Below are 7,498 nucleotides of genomic sequence, written 5' to 3' on the forward strand. Positions count from 1 at the left end.
CAGCAGCAGCAGCAGAAGAAGAAGCAGAAGCAGCAGCAGAAGCAGCAGCAGCAGCATAGGAAGAAGAGGAAGAAGAAGGAGGAAGAGGAGGAGGAGGAGGAGGAGGAAGAAGAGGAAGAGGAGGAAGAAGAGGGAGAAGGAGAAGAATAAGAATAAGAATCAGGGGTGCCTGGGTGGTTCAGTCGTTAGGTGGCTGCCTTTGGCTCAGGTCATGATCCTGGGGTCTTGGGATCGAGTACCACATCAGGCTTTCCGTTTGATGGGAAGCCTGCTTCTCCCTCTCCCACTCCCCCTGCTTGTGTTCCTTCTCTCACTGTGTCTCTGTGTGTCAAATAAATAAAATCTTTAAAAAACAAAAAGAATAAAAATCAGGAGGAGGAGAAGAAAGAAGAAATAATGAGCATAAAAGATTGACCAAGCATGTATGTACCCTTATCCAAGTAGTCAATTTTAATAGGGCTAGATGAATTCAAGAATGGTAACTAAGAGGTTCTTCCAGTTAAAAGTTTCTTGTTGTTAATGTTTTTAAGATTTTATGTATTTGGGGACACCTGGGTGGCTTAGTTGGTTAGGGTGCTGCCTTTGGTTCAAGTCATGATTCCAGGGTCTTGGGATCGAGTCCCCCATTGGGCTCCTTGCTTAGTGGGGAGCCTGCTTCTCTCTCTGCCTCTGCCTGCCACTCTGCCTGCTTGTGCCCCCCCCCCGACAAATAAGTAAATAAATAAAATCTTTTTTTTTTAAACATTTTTTTTTAAAGATTTTTATTTATTTGACAGACAGATCACAAGTAGGCAGAGAGGCAGGCAGAGAGAGAGAGGAGGAGGAGGCGGGCTCCCTGCTGAGCAGAGAGCCCGATGTGAGGCTCGATCCCAGGACCCTGGGATCATGACCTGAGCCGAAGGCAGAGGCTTTAACCACTGAGCCACCCAGGCGCCCCTAAATAAATAAAATCTTAAAAAAAAAAAAAAAGATTTGAGGCACCTGGGTGGCTCAGTGAGTTAAGCCTCTGCCTTCGCCTCAGGTCATGATTTCAGAGTCCTAGGATCAAGCCCCGCTTCGCGTTGGGCTCTCTGCTCGGCAGGGAGCCTGCTTCCCCCTCTCTCTCTGCCTACTTGTGATCTCTCTCTCTGTCAAATAAATAAATAAAATCTTCAGGAAAAAAAAAGTTTTTATTTATTCATTCAACAGAGGGAGAGCACAAGCTGGGGGAGTGGCACACAGAGGGAGAAGCAGGTTCCCTGCTGAACAGGAAGCCTGATGTGGGGCTCTCTTCCCAGGACCTGGGACTGAGCTGAAGGCAGACACTTAATTATTTTGTCAAAATAATTATTTCTAGGGGCGCCTGGGTGGCTCAGTGGGTTAAAAGCCTCTGCCTTCAGCTCTGGTCATGATCCCAGGGTCCTGGGATTGAGCCCCGCATCAGGCTCTGCTCAGCAGGGAGCCTGCTTCCTCCTTTCTCTCTCTCTCTCTCTCTGCCTGCCTCTCTGCCTACTTGTGATCTCTGTCTGTCAAAAAAATAAATAAAGTATTTTTAAAAAATTATTATTCCTAAGAATTACAGTGTTTTTTTTCATACACTGAGAATAATTTTCCAGTAAACTAGGTGACAAATATCACTCCAAGTTTTAAAATTATACATTTTATCTTTGGAAATTAAAAAAAATCACAATTTGACTATTTTATTTTATTTTATTAAATCTCTTTTTAAGGATTTATTTATTTGAGGGGGGTGGGGGAGGGGCATATGGTGTCTCATGCAGACTCTGTAGTCAAAGAGCCGGACATGGGGCTCATTCCTAGAACCCCAAAATCATGATCTGAACTGAAACCAAGAGTTGAATGCTCATTCAACTGTGCCACCCAGGTGCTCCTAAATTATTTTATTTAATTAATTTTTTTTTTTTGACAGAGATCACAAGTAGGCAGAGAGGGAGGCAGAGAGAGAGAGGGAAGCAGGCTCCCCGCCGAGCAGAGAGCGCGATGGGCTCGATCCCAGAACTCTGGGATCACGACCCGAGCTGAAGACAGAGACTTTAACCCACTGAGCCACCCAGGCGTCCCTAAATTATTTTTTTTTAAAGATTTTTATTTATTTATTTGACTGACAGATCATAAGTAGGCAGAGAGGCAGGCAGAGAGAGAGAGAGAGACTGAGAGGAGGAAGCAGGCTCCCCACTGAGCAGAGAGCCCGATGCAGGGCTCGATCCCAGGACCCTGGGATCATGACCTGAGCTGAAGGCAGAGGCTTTAACCCACTGAGCCACCCAGGTGCCCCGCCCCTAAATTATTTTAAATAGACAATAAACACATATGATTTTTTAAAAATTTGAATAGTGCTAAAGAATGGACTGTAAAATCTTGCCATTTGCAATGAAGTGGATGGAACTAGAGGGTATTATGCTAAGTGAAATTAGTCAATCAGATAAAGACAATTATATGATCTCTCTGATATGAGGAATTTGAGAGGCAGGGTGGGGGAATCACAGGGGGAAGGGAGGGAAAAAAATGAAACAAGATGGGAGAAAGACAAACCATAAGAGACTCTTTTTTTTTTTTTAAGATTTTATTTATTTATTTGACAGACAGAGATCACAAGTAGAGAGGCAGGCAGAGAGAGGAGGAAGCAGGCTCCCTGCTGAGCAGAGAGCCCGATGCAGGGCTCTGTCCCAGGACCCTGGGATCATGACCCGACCTGAAGGCAGAGGCTTTAACCCACTGAGCCACCCAGACGCCCCAAACCATAAGAGACTCTTAATCTCAGGAAACAAACTGAAGGTTGCTGGGAGGTGGTTGGGGAGGTATAGGGTGTCTGGGTTATGGACACTGGGGAGGGTATGTGCTATGGTGAGTGCTGTGAATTGTGTAAGACTAATGATTCACAGACCTGTACCCCTGAAACAAATAATACATTATATGTTAAAAAAATGGACTGTGAAGGGGCTCAGTGGGTTAAGCCTCTGACTTCGGCTCAGGTCATGATCTCAGGGTCCTGGGATGGAGCCCTGCATCAGGCTCTCTGCTTAGCAGGTAGCCTGCTCCCACCCCACCCCCGCTCTCTGCCTGCTGTCTGACTGCTTGTGATTTCTGTCAAATAAATAAATAAAATCTTTAAAAAAAATGGACTGTGAAAATTAAGTCTCCTTTCAATATACAACCTCTAGTAAACTAATTCCCTCCCCAGAGGAAACTATCATATCCACTTCACATGTATTTTATTTATTTATTTATTTATTTAAGACGTTTATTTTATTCATTTGACAGACAGAGATCACAAGTAGGCAGAGAGGCAGGCAGAGAGACAGGAGGAAGCAGACTCCCTGCTGAGTAGAGAGCCCGATGAGGGGCTTGATCCCAGGATCCTGGGACCATGACCTGAGCTGAAGCAGAGGCTTTAACCCACTGAGCCACCCAGTTGCCCATATTTTATTTTTTTAAAGATTTACTTATTTTGAGGGAGAGAGAGAGAGCAAGAGCATGAGTTGGTGGAGGGGCAGAGAGAAAGGGAGAAAATCCGTCAGAGCATGGAAGAGGCTCCCACAGAGAATGGAGCCCTATATGGGGCTCAATCCCACAACCTTGAGATCATGACCTGAGCCAAAACCAAGAGTGGGTCACTTAACCGATTGAGCCACACAGGTACCCCTCACATGTATTTCTGAAGTATTTACAGGAGTATAAACATATCTTCATTTTATGCATGTACATGCACACACCACACATAAATATATGAATGGCAGCACAAAACACATACTACTATACACCTTGATGTTTTTTCACTTTACCAATATATCTTGGGATATTTTTAAAAGATTTTATTCATTTGTTGGGGAGAGAGACAGTGAGAGAGCAAGCTATTGGGCTCCCTGCTCAGCAGGGAGTCTACTTCTCATTCTGACCCTCTCTCCTCTCGTGCTCTCTCTCTCTCTGAAATAAAATTTTTTAAAGATTTTATTTATTTGACACAGAGAGACCCAGCGAGAGAGGGAACACAAGCAGGGGGAGTGGGAGAGGGAGAAGCAAGCTTCCTGCCGAGCAGGGAGCCCCATACTGGGCTTGACCCTGGTATCCTGGGATCGTGACCCAGGCAGACGCTTATCCACTGAGCCACCCAGGTGCTCCATTCTGGACTCTATTCCTTTAACAAAACCCTGCCCCTTTCTGCATGAGAATTTGACCTTTTATTATACTGGTTTCTCTGGCACCCTGATAACTATGGTGTCATCTCTATTACATTTGCATATGGTAAAAGTGACCTGATTTGTAAAATGCATCTGAACCAGAAGAAACTGTATCTGGTGGGGACACTATACTTGGAAGCTTCCAAATGCAGTAACATAACTAGGTAGCTCTTCCAGGAACTTCGGAAGCTATACTACAGAGTTGTTACAAGAGATACTGGGTGCTGAAACATAAAACTTCCAGGAGAGTCCTGCACTTGCACACTGCAGATTTCATCATTTTTGTACAGGTTGTACTGCTGTGAGGACTACTACACGAACTTGTGGAATGCCTGAACTTGCCCTACTGCACATTGCTTTCCACCCTATATTTTCCTAAGTGAATAGGCCAAATGTGAACTATTTTTTAAGATTTTATTTCAGAGACGGGGCGCCTGGGTGGCTCAGTGGGTTAAAGCCTCTGCCTTCGGCTCAGGTCATGATCTCAGGGTCCTGGGATCGAGCCCCACATCAGGCTCTCTGCTCAGCGGGGAGCCTGCTTCCTCATCTCTCTCTTCCTGCCTCTCTACTTGTAATCTTTATCAATTAAATAAATAAAATCTTAAAAAAATTTTATTTCAGAGAGAGAGCACAAGCCAGGGGAAGAGCAGAGGGAGGGAGTATCTCTAAACTCCCTGCTGAGCACTGAGCCCCACACGGGGCTCGATCCCATGACTCAGAGATCACGACCTGAGCTAAAGTCAAACGCTTAACTGACTGAGCCACCCAGGCACCCCCTAATATAATTTTCTATGTCTGAATGTTTGCTAGAATTAAAAAAAAAGAAAAAGAGTTGAGAGAGAGAGCACACGGGAGGGCCTGAGGGAGAGGAGAATCTCAAGCCGACTTTTGGCAGCCTGATGCGGGGCTTGATCCTACCACCCAAAAGATCATGAGCTGAGCTTAATGAATGCACCACCTAGGCACCCCTGAATGTTGCTGGAATTTTTAAAAGATTTATCTGAGAGAGAGGATGAGTGGGGATAGGTGGAACAGAGAGAGAGAATAGCAGACTTCCAACTGGGCACAGAACCCAACTTGGGGCTCAATCCCAGGACCCTGAGATCACAACCTGAGACAAATTTGAGTCTACCGCTTAACTGACTGAGCCACCCAGGTGCTCCTGTTTGCTGGAACTTAAGAAGACACCTTGATCGTTGTAGCAGAGCATTTCCAAACTCCACTGAGTTTCAAAGTTAGGGTAAGGATTGGAATATTTATATTAGGCTTCCCATTCAGTGGTGTACAAATGGATTCAGGATCCATGTATACAAGACAAGTATTTATTTTCTTCGAGTCTTGTACTTAATTATTAATTGATGCCTGGCTGGCTCATTCTGAATTCAACTCTTGATTTCATGGTCCTGAGTTTGAGCCCCACATTAGGCACAGAGATTACTTAAAAACAAACTTAACATGGGGTGCCTGGGTGGCTCAGTGGGTTAAAGCCTCTGCCTTTGGCTCAGGTCATGATCCCAGGGTCCTGGGATGGAGCCCCACATTGGGCTCTCTCCTCAGTGGGGAGCCTGCTTCCTCTTCTCTGCCTGCCTTCTTGGCCTACTTGTGATACGTCAAATAAATAAAATCTTAAAAAAAAAAACTTAAAAAATAAGTGTAAACAACCATAATCTTGAGGAACCAGAACATATAAACAATAATTTAAATTTTAAAAATTGTATTAAAAGTTTAATTACATTTGTACGGGTGCCTGGGTGGCTCAGTCATTAGGCATCTGCCTTTGGCTAAGGTCATGATCCCAGGTCCTAGATCGAGTCCCACATTGGGCTCCCTGCTCAGCAGGAAGCCTGCTTCTCCCTCTCCCATTACCCCTGCATGTATTCTCTCACTGTGTCTCTGTCAAATAAATAATCTTAAAAAAAAAAAGTTTAATTACACTTGAACCTTTACAAAGAGATTAGTGAAAATAACTTTTTTTTTTTTTTTTTAGGTGTATAAACTATTTTACTAACAGACAAGGCCTACAGATTTATTTCTTCTTGCACACACCCACAGTGTGGCCCCGGAACCCTATGGTGTGCTGGCCTCGTGCAAGAAGTCCCCCAAAGTGGTGCAGCCCTCTCTGGGCCCTGATCTTCAGTCTCTCCAGGTCTTCACGAAGTTTGCTGTCCAGGCCATTGGCCAGGACCTGGCTGTACTTTCCATCCTTCACGTCCTTCTGTCTGTTCAAAAACCAGTCTGGGATCTTATACTGGCGAGGATTCTGCATAATGGTGATCACACGTTCCACTTCATCCTCAGTGAGCTCTCCGGCCCTCTTAGTGAGATCGATGTCTGCTTTCCTTAACACCACATGAGCTTATCTTTGCCCCACACCCTTAATTGCAGTGATGGCAAGGCTATTTTCCGCCACCCATCGATATTAGTGTTGAGTACTCGCAAAATGTGCTGGAACTTCTCAGGGATCACTAGAGACATGGCAGCGGCCCCAGTGGCAGCGTGTACGCCTCCTGTGGAAGAGCTGAAAATAATTTTTTTTTTTTTAAAGATTTTATTTGACAGAGAGATCACAAGTAGGCAGAGAGGCAGGCAGAGAGAGAGGGGGAAGCAGGATCCCTGCTGAACAGAGAGCCTGATGTGGGGCTTGATCCCAGGACCCTGAGATCGTGACCTGAGCTGAAGGCAGAGGCTTTAACCCACTGAGCCACCCAGGTGCCCCTGAAAATAACTTTTAAAATACATATTTTTATTTATTTTTAAAATGTTTTAACCATTCTTGGTCTTTCATTCTTTTTTTTTTTTTTTTTTTAAGATTTTATTTGACGGAGACACACACACCAAGAGAGGGAATGCAAGCAGGGGGAGTGGGAGAGGGAGAAGCAGGACTCCTGGCAGAGAGCCCCTATGCGGGGCTTGAACCCAGGACCCTGGGACCATGACCTGAGCCGAAGGTAGACACTCAACACTGAGCCATGCAGGCACCCCCAAAAGATTATTTAAGTAATCTCTATACCCAATGTGGGTCTTAAAACTAACAACCCCACAATCAAGAATCCCATGCTCTACTGGAGCACCTGGTGGCTTAGTTAAATGTCTGCTTTCAGCTTGGTCATGATCTCAGGGTCCTGGAACTGAGTGCTTCATCAGGCCCCACTCAGCAGGAAGTTTGCATGTCCCACTCCGTCAGTCCCGCCCCCCCCCCCCGCCCCCATGCTCATGCTCTCTCTCAAATAAATAAATATTAAAAAAAATTTTTTTTATTTAGGGGCACCTCGGTGGCTCAGTTGTTGGGTGGCTCAGTTGTTGGGTGTCTGCCTTCGGCT

At 45.2% G+C, this 7,498-nt stretch overlaps 1 pseudogene across 1 annotated transcript; it reads right to left on the reverse strand.

Annotated features, from left to right (window-relative positions):
• Positions 1 to 6,148: 6,148 nt before the first annotated feature.
• Positions 6,149 to 6,673, reverse strand: LOC111147236 (annotated as a pseudogene). The gene has a single exon (XR_002640603.1). The product of XR_002640603.1 is annotated as a 40S ribosomal protein S18 pseudogene (transcript).
• Positions 6,674 to 7,498: the final 825 nt, after the last annotated feature.

The sequence above is a fragment of the Enhydra lutris genome, unplaced genomic scaffold, assembly GCF_002288905.1.
Source record: "Enhydra lutris kenyoni isolate GAN:26980312 unplaced genomic scaffold, ASM228890v2 scaffoldscaffold16, whole genome shotgun sequence".
In the NCBI taxonomy this organism is placed as follows: domain Eukaryota; kingdom Metazoa; phylum Chordata; class Mammalia; order Carnivora; family Mustelidae; genus Enhydra; species Enhydra lutris.